This window comes from Mustela nivalis (genome assembly GCF_964662115.1).
Source record: "Mustela nivalis genome assembly, contig: HAP1_SCAFFOLD_1983, whole genome shotgun sequence".
NCBI classification, from domain to species: domain Eukaryota; kingdom Metazoa; phylum Chordata; class Mammalia; order Carnivora; family Mustelidae; genus Mustela; species Mustela nivalis.
This window is the reverse complement of record NW_028134681.1, coordinates 14,199-41,288: the sequence shown is the minus strand read 5'-3', so window position 1 is coordinate 41,288 and position 27,090 is coordinate 14,199. Positions and strand designations below refer to the sequence as shown.

The 27,090-nt window shown below is 38.9% G+C and overlaps 1 long non-coding RNA gene across 1 annotated transcript; it reads right to left on the bottom strand.

The window, feature by feature from the left end:
• Window positions 1–4,832: 4,832 nt before the first annotated feature.
• On the bottom strand, window positions 4,833–26,992 carry LOC309858191. Its single transcript, XR_014308087.1, has 3 exons — window positions 26,759–26,992; window positions 7,175–7,225; window positions 4,833–4,954 (listed from the first exon to the last, which is right to left on the bottom strand). It is a non-coding gene; the product is annotated as an uncharacterized lncRNA (long non-coding RNA).
• Window positions 26,993–27,090: the final 98 nt, after the last annotated feature.

Sequence of the window (27,090 nt, the reverse complement as noted above, 5' to 3'; positions counted from 1 at the left end):
TCCGTGATTTACACTTTTCGTAATACTGTCACATAGTTGTTTTATTCCTCAGCACTGTTTCTAGCTGCAGTTCTTCTGTTGCCTGTCCAGGAGAGCTGGGGCCCTTTTTGGCGCCTTTCTGCCCACAGTTCCCAGTGATGACATCCCAGTCAGACCCCTGTAGACTGGAAGACTCTAGAAAGATTCAGACCTGTGTTGGCCATCCCAAAGGGGGGAAGTGCTGGAGTGGATTTAGGGAGGTCTGGGGCCAAGACAGAGAGTATTTTGTGTTTGCATGTGTTATAAATCACAAACATTATTTGTTAACATGAGTAGGATACTTGTTAAAAATTAATATGTTAGCCCACCCTGCCCAAGAGTCTGAGAATGTAGGCTAGGAAATCTGAAATTTAATTCGTTATGCTGGTGATTCTTTTTTTTTTTTTTTAAGATTTTATTTTTAAGTAATCTTTACACCCCACATGGGGTTCCAACTCATGAGCCCTGAGATCAAGAATCGCGTACCCTTTGGCCAGCCAGGCACTCCTCCCTAGTCATTCTGATGACTCTTTCCATCCTATTTGACTCGACAATACTGGTGTAATGTGAGTGAAGGTGAACTTTTTTCCAGGCCACCATATACTTGACAGTGTAATTATCCACATAGGACAGTAATACTTATCTAGGCTCTCCGTAGGTTTATCAAAACATCTGAGATGAAAATTGCCGTTCCCTTGCTTTTCCAAAGCATACTAAAGTTTATTTTATTTAATTTTATAATTTTATAATTATCTTAATATAATAAGATAATTTTGGGGGCGCCTGGGTGGTTTAGTTGGTTACGCATCTGTCTTCAGCTCAGGTAATGATCCCAGGGTCCTGGGATGGAGCCCCACTTCGGGCTCTCTGCTCAGCGGGTAGCCTGCTTCCTATCCCCTCTCTCTGCCTGCCATTTTGCCTACTTGTACTCTCTCTCTGTCAAATAAATAAATAAAATCTTTTTTAAAAAAGATAATCTTGAACAATATAAATCATTAAATCTATATTTAACCATAAATTTGAATATGACTTTTTAGCTCATTATTTCCATTTAAAGATGAAATCTACAAACCATTGGATTTAGTTCTTCAGAAAGAAAAGGAACTGAACATCCTCTGGGCATCTAGTTCATGGGAGGTACTTTGACCAACACTATCTCATTGTACAAAAGCCAACCCCAGAGGAGTGGTCAGTAGGTTGGGCTCTGAGGTCCCCTGCCTGGATTCATAATGCCTCTGCTACATGCTCGAAGCTTCCAGCTATAGGTCTCTGGGCAAATTACTTAAATTTTCTGTTTCAATCTTCTTATTTATGAGGGAGGGTAATAATGGGAACAACCTCAAATGGCACTTAATGTGGGTGAAGAGAATTTAGATGAGCAAAACTCAAGGAGTTCACAAGTAGTAAATGAGTCGATGAAAAGCAAATATAAGCTATTGTTATCCTTTTGTAATTACAAACTCTATTCGTTATTAGCCCTAAGAGTCATTTTAATGTTAGTTAAAATTAAACTGACTTATTATTTGATATAATTAAGGGCGACAGAAAACACATACAGTACTAACATATGGTAAATTAGTTTAAGGCTATATTTTAAAATATGAGGTTTTATTATCATTGTCATTATACTTTATCTAACTTCTGCCTGAATGGAAGATCTCACCATCACACAGCCCTCGTCAGACCCTGCCTCATGCCATGGACTCCTCAAAGATCAAGTCATAAATCCTGAAAACAAATGACGCAACTTAGAATTCTATAATTAAATTATGTTACTCCCTATTACAGAGAGGAAAATTCAAGGATCCTTCCTTACCTTCTGTTGAAAGATTTTTAAAACTAACCTTTTCGTGGCCTGCTTTCTATCTTTCCACCACGAAGTACCTCCCAGCTAAGAGCTATTTTGCATTTTAACGAGAGGCCTCCTTAACCTTCCTTGTGGCATTTGGAGAACTCGGACTAAGACACTAATAAAGGGCAAGCATTGGGGGAAGTGAAGGGCAGGCTCTCCTTTGTCTCCTATCTGTTGTGGCCGTTTCGGAGGGAGGGGGCAGGGCTCTGATGAATGTCGTGCCTTCAGTTTCAGCAATCCCATGACACGTGGGAGTGCTTTCCTTTTATGATTTCAGCTTCCTTCTTGCACTTCCTTTACACACTCCTCCAATGGAAAGTAAACCTCTGGGCTTTTATAGACTGATACTGCTCTGAGTCAAAGCCCAGTTGGCAAATCAAAGGCTAGGGAGGCATTTGAAAGGGAGAGATCATCCCAATGGCGCTCACAGTAGAGTCCTCTGAAGTCCTAAGCGTATCCTTTGAAACTGGCTTCTCTGCATATCATTCATTTGTTACTAAAACACTAATATTGTTAGTGCTCAGATGGTATTCCAGCTCTCTGGAGACTTTCTGGGTGCTGTCATCATGCTGTTCACAGACCTGATTTTCAGATTGCTGGACAAAGTACAGGGCCTTTATTTACTCTGATTGTAGGGCCGCTCAGGCGACTCGAGGGCTGTTTTGCTGATTGATGTACGTTCTGCAGCCAGAGGTGATTCCTCATCATAACTTGCAATCCAAAACACCTAATAGTTTACATTAAACATATTGCCCGTAAGATCAGATATGATAACATGTTGTACTTTCTGTGTGGAGATGAGGCTGCTAACTCACAACCTCTGCGGCTTTTAGATATATAGGGGAGTTTGGGTTTGTTTGATTTTCCAGTCACCTATCTGCTCAAATCTGATCAGATCACCTGTCCGTCTTCTTGCCCTTGCTGTTAGAGGCCCAGGTTAATATGAAGCTATAACATTCAATGCTGCCTTTATGCTCTTTGTGAGCTGCAAGTCTTGGTGTGGGAAACAAAGGCGGAAGGAAACGTAGATAAAATCCAGTGTCCTTTGAACCTACGGCCCATTGATAAGTACTTGAGGCAGGCAGAGCATAATTTCTTCCAGGAAATTCCCAGCTGTCCAAAGGTTAATGTCCGCTGTGGTGGGGGCTGGCGATGGCAATACAACCCTCAGCCCTCCAACATCCTGGGAGTCCTCTTCAGCGCATGAAAATCCTTCCAGAATTTCCCTTGGTCTTTCCTTCCCCCAAGCCTAAGGTATGATCAGCTCCTCCTCGCAGTCCGAGAGCAGTAGTTCTTTCTGTCCACAGGTCCCGCCCCTGTGTTTTAATAAAACCATTATTTTGCACCAACAACGTCTCAAGGACTCTTTCCTAGCCATAGCTCTGAGCCCCAACACCACTCCAAACTACAGCAGGTCCTAACTACTACTTGCAAATACGTGTGTGTGTGCGTGCGCGCATGTGTGTGTGTGTGTGTGTGTGTGTGTGTGTGTGTGTTTTCAGAGTGGGGATGGGGTTGGCACAGGAAGAGGATATAAGACAAAAATTGGAAGGTGGTAATAGCAAAACAAGATTTTTGTTGTCCTTCATTCCATAGAGGGAAGGGGACTTTGAGTACAAGAGTAGAAAGGGCAGTGTCTTTGTTAGCTTTGTTAGCACATCGTCTTTATGCTACTGAAGTGGACATCCCTCATTGCCTGTGTCCCACCACGGTGAAGAACCTATGAATGACTGAAAGCTTTAAGGAGATAAAGCACCCCACCCTTGTCTCCCCAAAAGAATCAGGGAGACCACAGGTTCTCTCCTTTCTCATTAGGAGTAAGCCTAAGCTGCAAGCAGAGGGTAAGGCAAAGAAGGAGAAAAATATCTAGTAAATCCAATAAGGGAGATAAAATATTCACCAAAAAATGGATACACGGTTCAAAAGTGAAGGGCCCCTGGGTGGCTCATTAGGTTAAGCATCCAATTCTTAATCTGAGCTCAAGTCTTGATCTCAGGATTGTGAGTTCAAGCCCTGGAATGGGCTCTACGCTAGGCGTGGGGTCGACTTAAATTTTAAAAGGGATAGGAAATGAGTCTGATTAAAACAAGTACAGAAATAGGTTGTACCATTGGGCACTTGGTTGGCTCATTTGGTTGGGCGTCTCCTCCGATCATGGTCCCAGTCCAGCCCCACAACCACCTCCCTGCTCAGCAGGGAGCCAGCTTCTCCCTCTCCCTCTGCTCCTCCCTGCCCTGCTTATCCTCCCTCTCTCTCAAAGAAAGAAATAAAATCTTTAAAAAAAGAAATATTTCGTACCTTTGTCTGAATTATTAATATATAAAGCTTCACTAATAATGATATGCTCTTTTATTATAATGGATTTCATGCACATGGCCACAAGATGCCACACACGTCCGTAACAAAGAGGCCACATGTAGAGCTAATGAGCGGAGTGGTGTGGGACATGCACGAGCCTCCTGGGTAGAAGACTAAGGTGTTTGGGGGGTCCCCCCGCCCTTGCTTTCTACTTACAAACCCTGTGAAATGGTGATAGTAAACTCTTTTCCTATGCTCTGGGGAGGAAAAAAAAAAGTCTCCTCAAAATGTCTGAAAATCTAACACACCTCTACAAAGGTAAAGTTAAATCATTAGCAAGAGAATCCTTGTCTTTAAAAGTCTGACTCTTGCCGCAAACTGCCCGCCATCCAATTGCCATCCATACTTTCTCTTAAAGTAATCGAGCTCACGGTTTCTCAAACTGGAAATCATGAAACTTTAGTTGGGACTCTCACAGCCCGTGGGGGGAAAGCACCAGTTTGCTGAGGGGCTCCCTGGGAACAGTCCCGTATTTCAGACTCAGCATCGAGAAGGGGCCTGTTACTTACTTCTGTAGAACACCCCTAAGGATCCCTAAGGACTCAAGCAAAATAATCACCTGCAGCACGCCCTTTCGAAAAGCAGAAAGAGATTCACTGAGATTCCTACTTCTAGCTGGTAGAGATTTGCTGCTTGGCTTTGCCTAGATGGAATCCAAGTTCCCCCAGAAAGCGTGGGTCTGGAGTAAAGGCAGTGTGGCTGGCACGCCGAGTTTGTTCTGGAAACCTTGACATGTAAAATAAAATCACATTTGAAACTTTACTCCTTTACAGATAGCTTTTCACTCCCATAACAGGGCTGCTGTACACCAGTGCGGGTACTCCAGTAACAGCAGCTGATAACGGCTTGTAATTGTCAACGGTCCCCAAAGAGAACACTCACTCTGTCCCCTCAGAGCCAACAGAAGCAGGGAACCGAGCTGAGTGCCACACCCGTGAGGTTTGCTCTCCATCTCCTGACAGCTCTTCCTCCAAACGTACTAGTCAGGGGGGCTGGACCCCAGCTTGGAATCCAGCTCGGCAACAATGCGGACTCTTCCCTTCGGTTTCCAACCCCTCCACGTGCTCGTGCTCGCTGCTTCCATCTGATACGCTCTTTGTGACAGCTTTAGTGTTACCTTTCTGCCTTTTCACCTACAGTGTTTCCTGCTTGATTTTAATTCTCTGTTAAATAACTGGTGTGTTTTTGTCTCCTGACAGAATTTCTGATCAATACAGTTTTTGTGTTTTTTTTTTGTTTGGTTTTGGTTTTGGTGTTGGTTTGTGTTTATAGTTTTTTTTTTGTTTGTTTGTTTGGTTTGGTTTTATTTTGTGTTTACAGACTGGATTCAGCTCCTCTTAACCTTACAAACTACATACTCAAGTGACAAGTTATTCGTCAACAACCCACCTTATAAGCAGTTGGGGGTCAGGAACAGGGTGTCTGCATTAAACTGTCTTCTTTAGAAAGTGGAAAGAACACGAGATACTAAGCAGTCGAGTTCCTGGAGCTGGGCAGAGATTTCTAAGGGAAGGGAAATGTTCATCTTTATGAGCTGGTTTTGCTCTCTAGGAGGAGGTCCCCAGACCACTGTTTTCTATTTGTCCCTTTGCATGCAACCTCTGGAAGGTCCTTTGTTACCCTCTTAGGCTACTCTGAATAGGGTGTGGGAGAACATGCCCTTTGTGACCATCTGCGTCCTCTGAAAGCAGATGTCAAGAGACTACTAGACATGTAAAGATTTATCTGGAGAAATGCCTGTGGGAGACAGCGGAGGAGGTGCTAAGTAAGGGAGGCTGGGGAAACTTCATGTCAGATGCAGGTCTGACCCCAAAGAAAGGAAAAAAAAAAAGAAGGAATGGAGAAGAGATGGACGGAAGGAAGAAGGGCCGATGCATCTTAAAATTCAGGAAAATTCTGAAGACCTCTTAGGACATCAGTGAGACCCCAAGCCAAAGCTGCCTCTCAGAGGAGTCCCACATCTCCCAGGAATGAGCCTGCCCTTGTTCAGTTATTAACGGAGGCAGCCCGCGGGTAGAGCAGCATCAGCACAGACATGATCGTGGTTTGGGAGGGGCCGTTGGAGCCCCTGGTCCTCATGATTCCTGCCTCTGGTGATCTGAGTAGTATGTCTTCACTGCGACAATGCTCTCTTTTTGGATTGAGCACCTGCTCAGATTGTTTTCCTCCAATGTAAATATGAGAGTTCAAGGTTGTTCAATGTCCAAAACTAAAATGTAAACCAGGTCTTTTCTTTGCCAATCTATCTCAAATACTTGGAGTCTGGCCTATTTTATTCTTGTTACCAGTGTGTTCCAATAGTCACACCCATAGTTGTTTTTTTTTTCCCCCCTAAGATTTTTACTCCTCGTCTCTCTGGATATAATTGCTACTACCTGGAGCCTAATAGGTTTCCAGGAGGGAGGCACTCTCTGGTCTCGTTCCCATAAGTCATTTTGTCCAACAAAAAGGCTTAATGAGGTGCACCTAAGTCCTTCAATGGTTGAACAATGGATTTGAAAGCTGAATCTTTAATTTGATTCTTGCGTTTAGACAGTGGTTTCATTTAGTTTTGTTGCTCAAAGAACTTTTTTTTTTTTTTGTCTTTTATTGTTTGGGGTAGGAAAGCAGTTACTTGTTCCAAATCTAGAAGTGGCTGAATATCTACACTCTCTATTTTCTTTACTTCTGCTGGCAAACCAGCCAATTAGGTTATCTTTCTTTTTCTGCCTTTTCAAGTGGAATGACAAACTTATCTAATAACAGTCTGCTCTCCAGACTGTTCCACTAATGCTTCCTGTTTATTATATGCATCCCAAGTTTATTCAGGCAACATTTGTACCAAATAATTTGCCACTACATGACAAAGATCACTTTTTTTTTTTTTTTTTTTTTTTTCTGAATGCTCCTGCATTGGCAATTAAATACATGTCCTAGAAGGACACCTCATGGGTCAGAACTACTTACATGGCTCCAGCAAACCACAGGGAGACAGGAAGTTCACTCATGGTATGTTACCTGAGGAGAAGAATGGGAATAATTGAGCGGACAGAATAACGACTTCCATAATGACTTTATTTTATAGATATGTATATAAACTCTTACTGGTTCTGTACCTCTGGAAAATACTTACTGATACAGTCTGCTATTCTACAAATTTCCCATCTCACTGTGAATTAGCTGTCAGGCAAGGTCATATTTTTTTGATAAATACCAACTGTCTTGAGCAATTAGAGTTAAATGAAAGCTTTAAGCCTCATCTTCTACCACCTGGTTTTCAGGTTACTAGGAGATTTGCTATAATAAAAATACATTTCAGACAAAATAAACCATTTTAGCTTAGCAAGAAGACACAAAAGCAATATTACAACCTATTTTTTAAAAATCACCGAAGACTACACTATTTATCTCAAACACTCCAACAATTCCCAGGATTGAAAAATTCCCTCTAAGAAGGATGAAACAATATTTCAATGGCAGAATCACTCGGGCGCCTAGTGGGGCCAGTGACAGTGTCTTCAGGAAACTAGAAACTATACAGACCTAAAGTATGCTCACTTGTCCTTGCTAGGTCCTCTCAGTTTGCTCATAAAAGGGCACAGGTGCCCACACCATCTCTCTGGTCACTGTCATCACCTGCCACAACAGCAGTCACTTCTCTAGCTAGAAAGTATTTTCAGCAATTCTCATCTTATTGTTAGAGTTCAGTGATACTTCTGATTTTTCAACCTCTATGCTAAACTGTAGTTTAAAATACATTATCATGCAGAAATTTAACAGAGACATGAGTTGTTAAGTCTAGGTTATTATGCATCCCAATATAAAGTCAATAATAGACTAGCATGGAAGGCATTACATTAGAAGTAGAAAAGGATATAAAATCTTATTATATTAATTAAATAAGTAGAAGATAATAAATTAAACTAAAATTATAGAAATATTAGCAATAAAGGAAGCACTTATGGAGTTGAAATCTCATTTCTTTTACGGAATTGGTCTAAGGAAAACTATCTCATAGGTTGTTCCATTTAAACAATTCAAATATTTTCAAGTGCCTATTGTCAAAGGACAGAAATCCAGCAACAAACTAAATATGTGAAGTCCTTGTACTTGTGGGTCTAATATTCTAATGGGAAAAGCAGGTGAAAAAAATAGTATGGTGTACTATAATATACAAATATGATAAACATATTCTAATATATTACAGTGATAAATGGGCAAGGAATCTATTTTAAAAAGAGTAATAATTCCAAGGGTTTGTGAATGACAAACTGTCTTCATCTTCCAGCTTCTGTGATGCGTCTGGTGTGCCCTTCTACTGAATGCTAACTGGTATAAATGTCTAATATGCTTTGAGTACTTTGAAGACAGTATGTTACTGTCTTCTAACAACTTTTGTTGTTGTTGATGAAAGTTTTATCAGGATCACTAGGAAATATCTGTGTTTTTTTTGTATGGTCAGTCCTTACTTGGATGTTTGAATTTTTTTTATTTTTTTATTTTGGGGGGAAATTTGAAGTTTTAATACAATTTATCCAGGTGGGGATTTTTTTTTTAACTACATGAAATTTGAAATGCACTTTCTAGATGACCCACTTATTTCTTTTTAAATTTTAAACAATTCTTCAGTTTGAACGAATACTGGTTCTGTCATTTCTTCTCTTCTTTTAGGATTCCAATTATATAAATATTGAAACTTTAATTTCTGTTTTCTCTGCTGCCTAATATTAGCTTTCTAAATGTGTGTGCAGTTGTGTAAGTGTGTGTGTATGCATGTGTGTGTGTGATTTTTTCCCGCTTACTAAATTCTTAGCTAATTATTAAATATTATTTCATTCACTTATTCTATCATTGGTTTTATCCAGCTTGAAGTTGATCAATCTATTAAATGCTATTTAAATGAATGTATTTCTGGGGTGCCTGGGTGGCTCAGTCAGGTAAGTGTCTGCCTTAAGCTGAGGTCATGATCCCGAGTCCGCCAGCAGACCCGCTGCACTGGGCTCCCTGCTCATCAGGGGAGTCTGCTCTTCCCTCTCCCTCTCCCCCTGCTCATGGGCTCTCACTCTCTCACTCACTCTCTCAAATAAATAAAATCTTTTAAAAATAAATGACTATATTTCCCTTTCTAATATTTTTATTGGTCATTGGTCATTTTTATATTCACCTACTCTCCTGTTATGTCTCTGCTTTATTTTATCTTATATGTTACTGATATTTTTTATGAAGGTAAGACTCACATTGGGTGACAAAAGATCTCTCTCTCTCTCTCTCTGGTCCCTCTCTCTTCCTACCCTTTTCTCTCTACTCCCCATGGCCCCAGTTTTGGATGGCTGAGGACCCTTGTACTCTGGTGTTACTGAGCATAGTGGGATCAAGCCACTAAGCCAGAGAACAGTTTTACTTAAACATATGCTATTTTGTTATTTCCTTTTATTTTCTGGTCACAGACTATGTCACCTTAGAACTGAGAGAGCCCTGCTCCAGAGACTGGTTCCAAGCATTGAGACTTGACCAAAGGAGCTCTTAATCTTATTTTCCCAAGAATGCCAAACTCTTAGTGCTTGGGGATCTCAAAGCATTTCTGTTACACAAAGTGGTTTTTATTGATCTTATTAAATACATATGTCTTTTTGAATGTTCTCTTTTAAATTTCTGCCACCATCATTATGCACCGGGAGTAGGAGGAGATCCACAAGATGGAATTCCGCCGCCATCTTGGCTTGAACACCACAGCGCCTTGTCAACAATTTATCTGTGGCTCAGGGCATTTTGATTGTTTTCCCTTTTTATTTTCTTGCATTTATGCATTCCATACTTTAATAATTCTGTACTTCTTTTGACACAAGAAAAGAAAGGATGAATTTAGTATCTGAAAAGAAAAAGTAATTTGCATATGTTTAATTTATATGCATTCTTGTGAATTTCCTAACGAATATCTCTTGGACTATTTCAGTCTAGAAACAAGAGAGAAAATTCTCAAGTAGGTTAGGACATCAAAGTAGTAGGGAGGAAAAAAAGGGTATGAAGGTAAGGAGCCAACTACTTTATTTTTTACTTCATTAAGCTAAAATATTTCCATGATTAGCAATTGTCACTTCTGAGTACAGTACAAGATAACAGTCATTTTCCAAACAGTGAAAGTAATTTTAGATACTGCTTAATGAGCTGTTTGCAAACCCAGAAGCCAAGCACTGAGTTTTGAAAACCTCCACTTCTTTGACACTCACATGTCAGTCTGGCCTAAATTGTTCACCAAAACCATAGCTAAGCATATTTGCATTAAACAACCAAATGATAAAGAAAGCATTAACAAGAAAAAGAAATAGAATTTTCCTCAGAGGCTTCAGAGGATGCCAATCAAATGTCATAAAGATAGCTCCTTCAGGGGCACCTGGGTGGCTCAGTAGGTTAAAGCCTCTGCATTCAGCCCAGGTCATGACCCCAGTGTCCTAGGATTGAGTCCTGTATCGGGCTCTCTGCTCAGTGAGGAGCCTACTTCATCCTCTCTTTCTGCCTATCTATGATCTCTGTCTGTCAAATTTTAAAAAAAAATTAAAAAAATAAAAGATAACTCCTTCAACAAGATAGTGTGGCAGATTTCATGGTCTATAACATTTATTTCACCTTAAGTAGGTTTCCACCTTTAATCTTAAAAACTGGGAATGCCTGGGTGGCTCAGTCAGTTAAATGTCTGCCTTTAGCTCAGGTCATGATCCCAGGTCATGATCCAGTCCTGCAATGGGCTCCTTGCACAGCAGGGAGTCTGCTTCTCCCTTTGCCTGCCACTCTCTGACAAATAAATATATAAAATCTTTAAAAAGAATGTAGCTATTTGTGTTTGAATAACCAAATGCATACTTAAATATTTAAATAGCTTATGCTATTTTTCAGTATTTTGAAATAGCTTAAATCTATAAGCGTATCAAAAAGAAGTGGCTATTTACAGCACAAGCCATTAATCACAAACTAAAGAGATATTGTCATTGAAACCAGTGAACTAATTTCTTCATATCAATCATCTACTGGTATTCTGAAAATATTTTATTCATTAAATTTTTAAACCTAAAGCTATAAACCACAAATGACATCCACATTGAGATTTCAGTGATTAGGTCTCAATCCTCAGCTTATTGGTCCTGACTAAGCAAAATTCGTACCAGGAAAACTTGAACAAGGAATGAAAACTTTATTCAAGCATATTGGGGGGAAAAAAAGAAAAAAGGAATATTGTAAAAGAAAGGAGAGGTCAACTCAACTCTATTGAAACAAAAGGTGGGAGAAATTTTAATAACTGAGGTGAGCTAAAAATAATGGAGGAAGGTAGGCTTAAAGTTGATCAGTGGGATGTGTTGAACACGCTGCATTATTCTCAAGTTCACAGATGTTTTCTCTCTGTGATTAGACCATCCGCACTTGCTAATTGGCACCTAATGGAAGTCATGCTCCTATCCTCCCAAAGCAATTGGGAGTCAGGAGCACCAACTTCCTTAATGATGATGCTTCAAAGGTATGGTTCCTAGGTCCCTAAGGATGATATTCTTGGGTTGTGATAGTGGCTAGAAGTTTTTCAAAAGATGTTCCTTTCAAAGAGACAGAGAAAGAATTAACAATGGCAAGTTTTCTAAAGTAAATGCTTTAAGAAAAGGGAAGTCAAAGGCCTAGAGTCAGGAAAAAGCCTGTCTGAACTTTAGCCGAGCTGTGAGCAATTTTAAGACCCTCTTGATCACAGCATTTGACACTGCTTGGACATCACCCCTGGGCAGTTTTCACTCCACCTCACTGGAGGCTGCTTCTGTGTCATTCTTGTTGGACCAAGAGCTCTCTTCATGTAGTAATGTGCTAGGATCACCACAACAAAATAACACAGACTGGGAGGCTTATACAACACAATCTTTTTCTCCCAGTTGCAGAGTTGGGAAATACAAGATCAAAGTGTCACCAGTTTGGTTTTTCCTGAGTTCCCTCCTGGTTTGTAGATGGCCATCTTCTCACTTATCTCCTTATATGGAGGCAAACAAACTGGTGTCTCTTGCTTTTCTTAGGACACCAGTCTTACTGGATTAGGGTCCAACCCTTATAACTTCATTTATCTTTCATTATCTCCTTAAAGGCCCCAACTTCAAATACAGTCACTTTAGGGGTTAAGGCTTCAGCATCATGAATTTGGTAGGTGGATGCAATTCAATCCATAATACTTCATGAACTTCCAAAGGTGGAGTATCATATACTCAGTCCTCAGACCCTCCTCAATTACGATTTACTCCTCCTATCACAGCAGAAAGTCCTCTGGATAGAAATAAATTTTAAAAATTGATGACATCCAAATTTATAAGCTCAGCCTTGAACTTTCCCTCAAATTCAGAAGTCCTAAAGCCAAATTCCTCTATGACATCTCCATTTAATATTTAATAAGCACCTGAAATGTAATATGAATTATTTTCAGGTACACCTTCCCAATCATCCCCCAACCCAGGAGATAGTAACTCGAGTTTTCAAGCAAAAGAGTATTCTTGTCATTTTTTACTTTTCTCATCTTTTGTACCCCAAAACTGGTTCATCTGCCAATCCTTTTAGTTCCACTTTTAAACTATATCTTCAATTCCATTTGAAGCTAAGAGGGGAAAGGAGTTCATCTCTGGTTCTGTGTTCATTGTGTGAACTTGAATACTTGCATTAAACTTTATGCCTCAATTCCCTCTTATCTAAAAAGAATATTAAAAATATCTACCTCATAGGATAATGGCAGCACACACAGTGCCTGGCATGTAGCAATTGCTCAATAAATAGCAAGCATAGGGGCACCTGGGTGGCTCAGTCAGTTAAATGTCTACCTTCAGCTCAAATCAGAATTTCAGGGTCCTGGAAGTGAGCACTGAATCAGGCTCCCTGCTCAACGGGGAGTCTGCTTCTCCCTCTCCCTCTGCCTCTCCCCCAACTCACGCTTGCTTTCTCTCAAATAAATAAATAAAATCTTTTAAAAAATAAATAAATGGCAAGCATAATCTTTGTGAACTTTAAAAGGTTTTTCCAATTTGGAACATGCTATGAAGCTCACCAACAGTGCAATCACTTCATCTTTTTCTTTTTTCCTCCCTAAGTTCCATAGGAAACTTTGGTCAACAGTCACATACACTCAAAACCTGAAATGGCTGAGCATAAATTGGGTTTATTGTGGAACACTCTAAAAATTCCTACTCCCAGTGCAGCCTTCCTAAAGCTGACACATCACTCTTTTTAACTGAGAAAAGGCAATAGCCAAATTTAAATATATATGCAGCAGTAGACTTGAATCACGAACGCAACTGTACAGCTTATCTTCTGCCAAACTAAACATGCGGGAGAAACCATCTTCACGGGATCCCACAGTTGCTCTACTGTCTTCTCTGGAACCTCCCTCTATAGAGACGACATAGGCTATTTATACAAATGCAGATTGTAAAGGAAGGCAGACCACCCACATCAGCCATCCCTTCAGCGTGTCATGCTCAACTACCCTTTTTCTATCTTTCCACCCCACACCTGCCAAAATTCTCAAGGTTCTGAACTCATCACCAAGTTCCCATTTATGGATTTCTAATTTATAAGTGGTTACTGTACAAGAGAAGGTATGTGAAGTTAGAAACCCAAAGACCTCTTTTTCTAACTGTAGGATTATATAGATAGAGATGTTAGAACTCTTCTTAGAAAATACCTTATAAACTATAAAGAGCCTAATGAAACGCCAGATACCGCTATCTTTAACAGGGTCAGTCCATACCATTGAGTTTCATGATATTGCCCTACACCAAGACAGGCTACCTCTGCATTCTTTACTGTCACTCCATGGGCTGGGTGTCCTTGTGGCTCATTCGTTACAGGCAGTGTGACACGTGACCAAGTACAGAACTGAGATGGAGGGAATATGTAATGAATTATCCTCAAACACTCATCTTCTAAGAAAGAATTAGGTGTGAACTGGTGGAAACAGACCTGCCATCTGTGCATGCAAAGGGTGGTATTACTTGAATTTGCCTGGTTAGATGTGATCATTTTTCTCCTCTTAGTTTTCCCTTGGAGACTCTGAAATAGGAAATCAATTAAGTCTTTCCTGAGATGAGAAGTCATCAAGGGCCTTATCAGTGCTGGCTTCCTGAACATAAGAGGATCTCAGGGTCTCTTCTCACTTCGAACCCTTCTAGCAGAATGTCTCCATACTCTTCCTTCCTTACTGAAACTTCCCAAGCCAAGCTGAAGTCTCTCATCCTCCTGGATGCTGTCTGCAGCATTCTAGCCACGAGGACCTCAAAGCCTGTAACATCATGTTGCACTTCAGTCTTTCTTTTTGTCAGTGTTCCAAGTGTCATTGTTCATGCACCACACCCAGTGCAGTCTATTTTTAGATCCTTTTTTGTTGTGCAGGTTAATTTCTCACATGTGAACACCTTACCATCCATATCTGTTATGAATTTAAGGTAGCAAATGACAGAAACTCAATAACATTTTTTTTATATTTGGTAAATAATGCTAATTAGAAGAAAATAGGAGAAACTACTTCCTGGAAAACAATATTTAGGTAGATCCCAATGCTAACTATGGATTAACTTATTCAAAACAATAATGGTCTGAGGCAGATACTATGATTATTACCATGTTACAGATGAGGAAATAAGTCTTAGTAAAGTAGAATAAGTTAGCTAAGGCTCCAAGCCTAGGAAACAGCAGGGGCTGCTGAAACCCAGATATCTCTAAACCTTCAGCATCATGATCATAACCCCAAGCCAGGTGGTACGGCTTAGGGACTGGGAGTTCATGCTTGGACATCAAATGGACCAGAATTTGTTTATCAGACCTTCCAATTTACCTGCTGTGTCATTTTTGAATTGCCTACCGCACAGCACAGAGGAATCACAAAACTGTTTATCAAATAGAAGAAAGGCTTTGTGTAATATGATTTGCTATGCTGATACATGCTTAGAAATTGAATTATAGCTCCTTAAGTCCTACATAAGAGTGAATATAAGAGTTAGGTATCTATCTCTGAAGGTGATGAGTAAAATGGAATCTTAATCTGGATAGCTAGAAATTTTCAAATCTAACTGATCATCCTTTCAGACTGAATATGCTATTATGATCTGTTTATAACTTTTTTATTTAAAAAATATCTCCCCCAATTATATCTTTTTACAAGGCAAATATTTTCTTCCCCCCTTCTTCTTTTTTTTTTTTTCATTAAGTAAAAAATAAGAAGGAAGTTATTTCCTTACAGTTTAAGTGGAGTGTGGTTCTGGTATGTTGAGAATTTCGTCTGGAAGTAGATGGTCTGAGGAAAAATAAGTTGCAACTAGTACTATAGTTTTGCTTCTCTCTATAAGAGTCAGAAATGGCCATAAAAATGGGATTAGGTGTATATAAGAATGAATACACCTGGACTCATATTCTCTTTATTTCCCACAAAAACCATCCATATATGCTATCAAATTGCAGGTTTCCACCACATACCCTGCCAAAACATAACCTTGTTGAAATGCAGATCTAGCCCTGCAGTGACTTGACTTCAGTACCCAAAGCCCTGAGGGGCCTGTGATTATGGCTCTCAGCCTATCCCAGGCCGGATTACTGACAAGACAGACACCTCACAAGAATATGTCATTCTTCCTTGCCTATTTAACTGCTTTTCTCAAAGAATAAACAAGTAAAACCAGGAAAAATTTATCAAACTACTATTATTAAATATTTTCTTTTGTTTCTATCAAAGTGTATCAATATAACTGATGTTTCCTCTGAAATTGACAGCATTTTGGCCTAATGTAAAAGATAACTGTTACCTTCTTAATAATCTTCAATATGTGAGTAGGTGCAACTTCATGTACCATAAAAGGAATTTAGGAAAAGATGTTTACATATAATATATTCATTCTAGAAGATCATCCTTAATCCAAATGGAACCAGCATGTTAGGTTGGTGTCCTTGATTTACCATTTCAAAAAGGGGATATTTTCACTTGCTTCTGTCCTTCATGGATGTCTAAAATGCTTTCACTTTGCTTCAGCAGCATATTCTAGCAATATTTTTTTTTCAAAGGACATGATACATTAAGCAAGAAGTAGTTGTAAGTAATGGACTATCTTACAAGAGGGCTGATTCCTCCCAAAGTGTAATCTAGACCAGCACTGTCCAGTGGAAATTACAGCCATGATGAAAATGTCCTCTATCTGTGCTGCCCAATATGGTGGCCATTAATCAAGGGTAACTATCAAGCAATTGAAATCATCTTGTGTAACTAAGGCGTAGAAGTAGAATTTTAAGTTTTATTTAATTTTACTGCATTGAAATTCAGCCTTGTGCAGCTAGTAGCTATCATACTCAACCTGGTTTTGGACAAAGTCATCGCCCATACTTCACTATGTCCTTCCTATTCAAAACATGTCTCCAGTATTCCATGAGTTGTCCTCATTTCTATCTCCACCATCTTAATCAATCTCCCATACAACCATTAAAATAGTCTTCCTTCATTCAGCATTCAACAAATCCGAATTAAAAGCCTATTACATAACATGCCATGCCCTATGACATATAACACACATAGATCTATAATCAAAAGCAGCATAGTCCCTACACCCAATTTGACTAAGAATTCACTGGTTAAGGTATACAAAGCAGTACGAAGAGTTTTAATCAAGTTACTCACCTCTCCAAAATGCACCGTAGCTCCCTATTACCAATCCGACGAAAACAAACTCCTAAACACACAACTCAACTTTAATGTGGTTCTTTTGATGGCTGCATAGTAATGTGGTTCTTTTTAATTTTTCTATTTCAATCTCTTGACCAGACTGGACCATAAGTGATTTGCTAGATTTTCCTGCCTTTATCACATCATTATTGAGACATCCTTAAATATCTGACCCTTGAAACTTCCTCCATGATTCTTATCAAGGTTCTTATCAAATGCTATCTTTTTTAAGAAGGAATTACCTTATTTATTTAGTGATAACTTGGAATTCAGCTCTGGAGAGTTTATGTCATATAGATGTAGATTTTTCTTCTAAACTTGGACTCATACTAGTTAAGTACTAGGTGTGTGCTATTTTGGAACTGACAAAGTAAATTTGGAATATAATTCTAAGAGAAGCCATTTAAAAAATAAGACTGACAAGATGAACAAGAGAGACAGTTGTCTACTTTTACAACAAAGGGCTGTGGTTTTGCTAAAAGACCAATTCAGTAATTTGATCTGTATGTTTGTTGGGGTGTGGGTGTGTGGGGGTGGGGGGGGTGTGAAAGTAGGGAAGTGGAAACTCGTGAACAAGAAACCTGATTCTCTAACATAGCCTTTTCACTTCCAGTTCAGAAAATAAGTCCTCGGGGCACCTGGGTGGCTCAGTGGGTTAAAGCCTCAGCCTTTGACTCAGGTCATGATCCCAGGGTCCTGGGATGAGCCCTACATGGGGCTCTCTGCTTGGTGGGGAGCCTGTTTTCTCCTCTACTTCTCTCTCTGTCTGCCTCTCTGCCTACTTGTGATCTCTGTCTGTCAAATAAATAAATAATAATTATTTTTTTAAAGATTTTATTTATTTGACACACAGAGATCACAAGTAGGCAGAGAGGCAGGCAGAGAGAGGAAGGGAGGCAGGCTCCCTGCTGAGCAGAGAGCCCGATGCGGGGCTTGATCCCAGCACCCTGGGATCATGACCTGAGCCGAGACAGAGGCTTTTACCCACTGAGCCACCCAGGCGCTCCTAAATAAATCAATCTTAAAAAAAAAGAAAGAAAGAAAGAAAGAAAAGAAGTCACAAAGTGGGGAATCTGGGAGAAATGCCAACTTGCCCTTTCTTGCAGTAGAGTCAGCAAATAAGCTATTTTGTTGATTGGGTATAATTTCTGATATCTTATACTCCTATTTGACATTTCAATTATATGTCAAAAGCAAATGCAGCTAACTAATTCTTGTTCTGTCACCCAATTTGAGCTTTTTCATTAATTCTTAGAGTATTATACAGTTGCTATAAGCTAATTGTTGTTTCAGTATTAACATACTTCCTCACATTGTATTTTATGTGAAAGCTCTAACTACTGAGTTTACAGAGGAGAAAACATTAAAAATGACTTGTTCAAGATCAAGAAAGCACACTGGTGAGGAATTATAAAGTATTACATTCACTATATTAATATTTCAGTCTGTTACTTGGTCTGTTCCTGTCATCCTCTCTCCCTTTGTCTGCTCTCTGTCTTACTCTCTTTCTGGTTATATAAATAAATGGACATATGTGTGTGTTCTTTGGGAGTGTCAATTTTCAGTTAAAATGAATAAGTAATATAGTTGTTTTTAAGGTAAAAACATACAATACTTTTTTGGTACTAACTAAATGAATTCCATGAAGGAAAATTTTTGTGTGGTGTTGCATAGATAAAGCCCCACTGTCATACTCTGCTTTTGAATGTGGACACATATGTATGATATTTGTTACAGAAAATATACAGTGATTATTTGTGGATGATAAGTGACCTTAACAAAATTTCTAAATCCTCTATTGTAGAAATAATCATAATTCCTACTTAAATTTTTTTAATTAATAGTTTTTTGGCAATAAGAGTCAGGCCAGGTGGCTTTGCTCTCTCATTAAAAAGGATATGACACTTCAAAATGTAAAACTTTTTTTTTTCAGACACTTGGCACATCACTCCACCATGGGCATGTATACATGTCCATTCAGCATAATAAATTTACTTTTCTTTTTGTTTTTCCAAAAATTTTCAGCACAGTAATAGAATTTTAAAGTTACAAATAAGGAACAGGGTTTCGTAAAAAAAAGTTTGGTCAAACAATATTTCCCTTATTTAATGATTTCATTATAAGTCAATGGCCCTAGTTTCTTAGAAGGCAGTAACAAACGAGTTAAATCCCATATTAGTCACGAATTTTGCAAATATTTTATCCCTTCCCAGCCAGGCACATGGAAGCATTTCAATTCCTGGTTCCCTTCTTGGGTGGAGTAATGTGACCAATTCTGACCAAAAAGTTATGAGAAGAAAACTTCTTTAAGCCACGGATTGCATACCTAGTGCATGACCTTCAGGTCTCTTTCCCTATGTTGCAGAATCTAGCAAAGGTACAAAAAGAGTCCATCACCTTAGTCCCAAAGTGAAAGCATGGATGACGCATAGTGGAGCCACCTGCCGACCCATGATGGACACACAGAGCTAGAGAGAAATAAAACAGGATTTTTTCATGGCACTAAGATTTGGGGATTGTATGTTACTGCAGCACAACTTAGTGCAGTCATACTAATGCAGATGTTGTGACTGATGAAAATGCTAGTTTTGTTGACCACATGAGCATTCCTTTGGAGCAGATATATGAGAGACAGGTATATTCTCTCATCAATACAAAAGCACTCTTATGAAATGGGTTTGTAAGGGTCTAATACCTTTCCTTTCTCTTTGTTTTATCTATTTGCATGTCCAGGATACGTTCCCCCCCACTAAAATTCTTCTTCCCATATCATCTAACCTAACACTTTATCTCTTCCTTTGTCAAACATATTTCATATGAAAACACATTACAGCCTATATTTAGTATAGGTGTAGTACCTGTCCAGTAAACACTAAATCAGCTTGGAAAATAATCTGTCAAATCCAATAAACTCTGTATAGCCCTTCAGTGGAAGAACTGTGTTTGATTCTTACATAATTTTAATTTTGCTCATACTCAGTCATACTTAGTCATCTGAAAAGAAAACCAAACAAATAATAAAATCTACTGGATTGCTCTAACACATTGCTTAAACATATAGTTCTAAAACTATTTATTTAAATACTTTATAATTTTCTGTATATCTCAGCTACAATCAAGAACACTGTGGTAAGGAAACAATATTTAATCTTGATGTGACTCTCAATGAGAAACATTGGAAATACCTAATTAGTTAGCAAACATATTTGAAAAATAATTGTACAGATATTTCCAGTTGCTTAAGTTCAGAAGGATACTTTACACATATTTATATGTTATATACATAATACAATATATAAAATGTTTAATTATATAAGTAAATATGTTGGTATTTATCCCTTACTTATACATTACATAGAATATGCACCACTGTCACCATCAGCAAGAAATGAAAAGGCATGATTCTTTTTAGAAATCACTTAAGTCCCTGTGAATAGCTGGTGGTCAAGTAAGAGATCATTTTTGCGATGATGTGTTTAAATCCCTCTCCCTTTGTATAGAGGAAACCATGAGTTTCTTATAGCATTTCTTTCAAGAAAAATATCCTACACTTGTGTGCAAGAGTTTTCTTAGAAGTAGGTGAAGGATTTATCGCCTAGGTCCGACGGTAGACGTGAGTGAGTCTCCTGTAGACAGTAGGATCTGGACTGGGACAAAACCATGAAGAACACAAAACTTGGCTTTGATGTATGCCTGCCTGTTTTGTTCTCTGCCTCTAAGAAGTATTCCCTTGTCCCTTCCCTGCTTTCACTTTCTGGCAGCATGCTGTCTGACCAGGCCAGCGGCTCGCTGGTCTTGTGGTACTGTTGCTGTGGTTCCCAAATTGGCCGATTGCTCACCACACTGTAAGAGGGGACACATTTTTTTTAAAAAATACAGAATTACAGAAGTCTGTGCTTGCAAATACTCCACAAGCAGAATCTCATGTAAGAGCAGCTGAATTTCAAACAAACCCTTCAAGACTAACAGCAACAACGATGATGGTGATGATGATGATGAAGGTAACTCTCTGGTGCAGAGACTTTACTACTTTGTTCAGCAGAGAGAAAGATATTTTGACATTTTAAGATATATTTAAATACCTCTGAAAATATCTTGTGATCTTTTAAATAACACCTAATAGATGCTCATGTAATTCTCTGTGAGGCTGTCAGCTATACCCCATGTGACAGGAGTATTGGTATTTGTACTAGTGTTAGTGGTATTTATTCTGGAGACAAGGAGAGTCTGCCTCGCCTGCTGAACCACAATCTCACATTCCATACAAAGGTGGTTCTTAAATGTGTGATCACAGGTACTGCCCGGGAATCTTGTTGAACATGCAGAGTCAGTTTCCAGAGAATTTCCAGAGAATCTGGGTCAGAGATCTGGCGTGTAGAGGAATTTGCATCACTGATTAGTCCCCAGGAGAGACTGATGGCAGTGGTATACAACTCCTGTTGGTAGGACCACACACAAAGTCTGTGATGGTGGTTATCCCCTTTCTTGGACACTGAGAGCTCTGTGAAGAGTTTTAGGAAGTCTTATTTCTCTCTGTTATTATCTTGACATACTGAAGGATATATAATACATGAAATAGGATATTTCATGTATTTCAACAAAAGGGATAAATGAAAAATTGTAGAATTTGGTGACAAAGGGATCTGAATGTAAAACCTAGTTCAGCTACATTCTCACTGGGGAAGCTCAGGCCACTTCTTTCACCTTGTGAGATAGTTTCCTCCTTTAAGATAATTTTAAAAAAAGACAAAACAGAACCGATTCACAGATTTGTTATAACAATTAGATAAAATAGGGACAATAACAGTGCCTACTGCAGAGTAATCATTTTAAAAGTTCATTTACATACCTGCCCATTTCTCTTGTCACTTTTAGGTTTTCCACTTTAAACCTACAGTATTGGCTTAATTCTGATAAAAATTGCTCTCCACTTAATTCTCTTTTGAAGCAGTTCTGGAAAGATTAAAGTTGGCATTTTTCCTGGCTGCATGCAATTTTGACTGTCCAGTCAATTAGCAGCCAGATTCAATCATATATAAACGTTGCTCACAGTTACATGTTGGGTTCTCTAACCCCAGAGGGTGGATATAATCCTTCCTTCAAAATGCAATAAGCGTTCTTTATGTGATGAGATACCAATGCTCTGTTGTTTTCTTTTCCAGTGAGTGGAACCATGATTGCCCTTCATGGATGAAATGTTTTATAGAGTTATATTCTGCTTCCAGGGTATTGTTAGAAAACAAACTATTTAACTTTCCTTTGGAGTCTGGCCCCTGATGGGTCAAAGAGCTTGGTAATTATGGGTATACACGATAGTGGATGGCTCTGGGAGAGGAAGTGGTGAGGGAACACCAAGCCCTTCAGCTCCAGGTCACACTTCTAATATATACCAGGTCAGCAGTGATCAAAAGTGTGAGGGACTTAATACTGTCTTCTATGTCAGAAAAGCCTCCCCTGAAACGACATCCTCTGCACAGAAGCCACAATTTAATTGACATGGAAGAACAACCATCGTTTTATCCGTCTCCCAGCCACATCAGGCTGAAGACAATCCCACAGGAATCCTTCTGCCATCCCAGGAACACATGCCACAGGATGACTGTAGTGGCACTTGATAAAGGGACTCAAGTGTATATGATCTAGCATGTGAGCAGTGAAGTCTGTCTAATGAAGACACTGTTACCAAATGTTCATACGCTATGCCTTACACATTAGATAGTTAATCTCCACGTTAAATTGCCCAACCATGTGTCCACAGTTGTCTGTAATTTGAAGATACTTGGGTAAAGTTTCTTTTTCCCTTGCACATTCCAGGATTAAACACTATTCCAGGCTTCTGCAGCTCATTTTCTAAGGAAAAATGGTGACTGTTCCTCTTGTTACGTTTTCCTCATAAATTTGGAGGTTTTGTATTATTGACAATAACTGTCAATTTTTGTCAATAATTTGTATTATATAATAATTTTTAATAATATAATTTGTATTATCTAATAATGTCTCATAATAATTTGTATTATTGACAATAATTGTCAGTGACAACAACTGACAATTTTGATTATTGACAATACATAACAATACGCTTGATGGCAGACTATCAGATAGAGCTCTTTTCCTATTGAAAATATTTTAGTGTTAAGAAGTGATCATTCTGGGGGGTTAAGCCTCTGCCTTCAGCTCAGGTCATGATCTCAGGGTCCTGGGATCGAGCCCCACATTGGGTTCTCTGCTCAGCACAGAGCCTGCTTCCCCCCCTTTCTCTGCCTGCTGCTGTGCCTACTCGTGATCTCTCTCTCTCTGTGTCAAATCGATAAATAAAATCTCAAAAAAAAAAATGATCATTCTTTCATGGAAAGGACACTGAAGATCAGCAGTCCTGAACTTGAATCTCTATTCAATATTCATTATCATATATATTTAGAAACTTGATGCAGATTACTTAAGTTTTCCAAACCTCAATTTTCTTTAGTTGTCAAATGGTCATTAGTAATATCAGTCCTACAGGGTCATTATAAGAATGTAATAAATACCGTCTATAAAGTGTTGGTCAAATTGCTTATTTCATAAATGATATCCAATAACTGTCAATCTCTTTCATTAGTAAGCATAGAAATTGCTAAAATATTTTTGCAACTTCATTGTGTAGGGATACATTTAAATGTCAAAGGCATTATATCAGTGGTTTTGAGGTTTAGATAGGCCCGCCTATCTAAATCTGGGTGATCCATCTGGTGAAGAAAATACTTTCTCATTTGAGAACCACAGAATAGAGAAGCACAATTAGAAACTGAGGGAAAGTAGTTTGCTATGTTAGCCAAGACTCACTTCTTAAGAATGACTGGCAGATTATAATAGATTTCATATTGCACATACATGTGCCAAATTGCTCATTTCATCAATAACCAAGTGCATGAAAGCAACAAATAATGAATGGTTAATTCTCGGAAATTCACTCAGTCAAAAACCACCCCAGGCTGGTGGGTATCTTATAGATACCACATTGGTAATCTGGTACCATCAGTAGCAGTGCTACTGTTGCGTGGCCTCAATCAGCCATTTAACTTATCTGTGACTAATGTGTTAAGATTAAATTAATAACATTCAAAATCTTTCCTAGCTATAAATCTATCTGAATATTTGCTATTATTAATGGGGAAGATAATTATAATTTTGCTACTTGCTCTATTGTATTTCTTTTGTGGTGATTCACTTAGAATTAATTTATATCATAGTCTAGACAGCAATTCATTCATGCAGAGGTATTATATTGAGTTGTCTCACATAGCATCGTTTGCTTCATTACTAACATTGCCTAGTAATTTTCAATTTCAGAAATGTATACTATCAATAGTGACACAATAATAGAAGAGCACAGCTTGGTGTTCCAATGCCAGGTTGATTTTATAGCACAGACAATAAGATTAGTGCTCACCTGACAAGCAAGCCCAATAAATTTTGACAAGAAAGTCACTAAGAATAAATACATGCCCCCATATTTATTCAGTTCTGACTATAAATACATTTTTAAAGAATATAGAACATTTTCCTTGACAACATCCTTGACGTTTTAGCAACCAGTTTATAAATCATATAGGAATTTGACAGTTACAATATTAAAATGCCTGTGTAGCTTGTGGAGATGGAACATCCAAACCAACCTTGAAACTAAAGAAAGATAATAGTTATATGAAATGGCATTATTGTAATTTATTGGAACTTTTTTCCAGTATGTAGGAAACTTCCAGAATCGATCAGGCCAGAAACAGAACTTGTTCCCACTCAGAGAATTAGATCTATTATTTCCCCTTCCTTTTGGTTTAGTTTAGGCATTTCAGTTAATTGAATACAACTTATTACTTTTAGGAAGTAGGATGCGATTGGCTAACATAAATTCATCCATTAAATAAAACTGTATTAAGCATTATATATAAAAGAATCTATAGAGGCTCTTAAGTATATTCTAGTATAAATTAGACAGAATTACTTAACTTGAAGGAATTTAGTGCCCAGGGCTGACAAACACGGACACCATTAATGGGCTTCTGGATTAGAGTAGACAGCAGGTACACCATCTACTTCTCACACGTTGGTTACCCACAACCGTACACACAAATACTTTTTTAAAATATATATTTCCGGGGGGGGGGGGTTGAGTTCCCTTGTACAGAAGAGACAGTGCTACTGCAAGACCAAGAGATAAATTACGGTTGTGATAAACTCCTTGTATAATGTAATTTTTTGTTGTCATTGATTTGTCTAAGACTAGGCATGTGTTCCTATCTAATATAAGAAAATTTGCTGAGGAAACTTATTCCTATTAAGTCAAAAACTATGAAGAGTTTGAGATTTTGCCTATTTTCAAGCTAACAGGTTATCCTGCCACATTTTGTATACATTTTCTAATAGAAAAGCACAAGACTTCTGGGGCAGAAAAATATGTCAGACAGTAATCACGTCAAAATGAAGCTGCTGGGGAGACACCTTGCCTCAGTTCCCCCATTCCACCTCCCCCGGGCAATGCAGCCAGAGATTTACATGCATATGCAGGTGGCTGCACCTCAAGAGAGGAACTCTAAAATTTTGAGACTTGGAGCTTCTGCAGGATAGTCGATCTGGCCATGCTCATCAGTAGATAGATAGAGAGACCTTATCTTTACTCTGGACTGTGAACAGATCCTATCTGGAAAGGGTAAGGAATGCCTCTAAGTTAATCCCTTGTTATACTAAACAAATGTGTCTAGGTATGAGTGAGGAGGGCGGTGTCTGTGAGGCTCTAGCTTGCAAAACCTTTGCTTTTCAAAAACTCGTTTTGTGCAGAAGGTCTGGATACTGCAGACCTGAAATATTCATAGAGAACTGTTTCTCAGCTGCTTTCCATCTTGCACAAAAAAAAAAAAAAAAAAAAAAAAAAAAAAAAAAAAAAAAAACCACAAAGCCTTCCAGCGTAAGGGTCTTTTATTCTTTTTCTCTTTTTTCTTCCTGGCAATTGCACATAATCCTGGAGATGAAAACACCATTTGGTGACCATGTTGGCAAAAAGCATGTTGGCAAACGTCAACACACTAGAGGTGATAGAAGCAAAAAATAAAAAGAGGTTGGACACCTCACTGTGTTGCTAAGCATCTGAATTAATGCAAAAACTGCCTGCCTCCAGATTTAATGTTATGTGAGGAAAACAAACTCCTATTGTTTAAAGCACTTTAATTTGAGTTTCCTGTTACTTGTAACCAGAAGCACTCCCAAATCATGCGCAGGAGATTCCTGAATGAATAAGCATCTCATCTACCACGAGCAAACCTATGGTCAAGTGTGTAGTAGTCCTGGCTATGGCACATTAATGGAACACACAGAATGTGATTCACAGGAATTCTACCATTTTAGCCTCACAACCTTTGGAGGTATAGAATTTCCCTGTTTTCCAATTGAGACAATGTAGGCTTAGCAAGATTAGGGAACAATCTTAGCAGGATTGGAGGAAGAGAAAATAGGTAAACATGACAAGTCCATGGTTTGATCCGCTCGACTATGAGCAGGAATCTCCTGTTTCTCTGATAGTTCACAGAAGACGTGAGTTCATACTCTGCAAACAGCCACCCAAGGCTCCAAACTTTCTTGTACTATACTCCTTTAAAAACACCCTTCTTGGGGTGCCTGGGTGGCTCAGTCAGTTAAGCATCTGCCTTCAGCTCAGGTCAGGATCCTGGTGCCCTGGGATCGAGTTCCCATGAGTCCCTTGCTGAGCAGGGAGCCTGCTTCTCCCTCTCCATCTGCCCCTCCCCCTGCTCCTTCATTCCCTCTCGATCACTCTCTCAAATAAATAAAATCTTTTTTTAAAAAACTACCCTTCTCTGTGGTAGTGCCTCCAGACTCTCTCCTCTTCTGAGTAGTACTTCAGTTCCTCTGATGCACGGGCCCTCAACTGTGTACCTCCTCCAGGTAATACATGCCAAAAGAGTCACCTTGAGGCAACGCCAGCCTTAGAGGAGCAGTGCCATTGGCCAGAACACTGGGCTGCTGGTGGATAGATGCACCAGGTGACAATAAATCCACTGGACCCACGCAGCCATTCTTTGCGTTTGCATAGACAAATCTGTTGGTTCTTATGCACTGAAAAGAAGATCGAATAACCATAAGGGTTAGACTGTCTCTGAATAATTTGATTTCCTACAGGAAA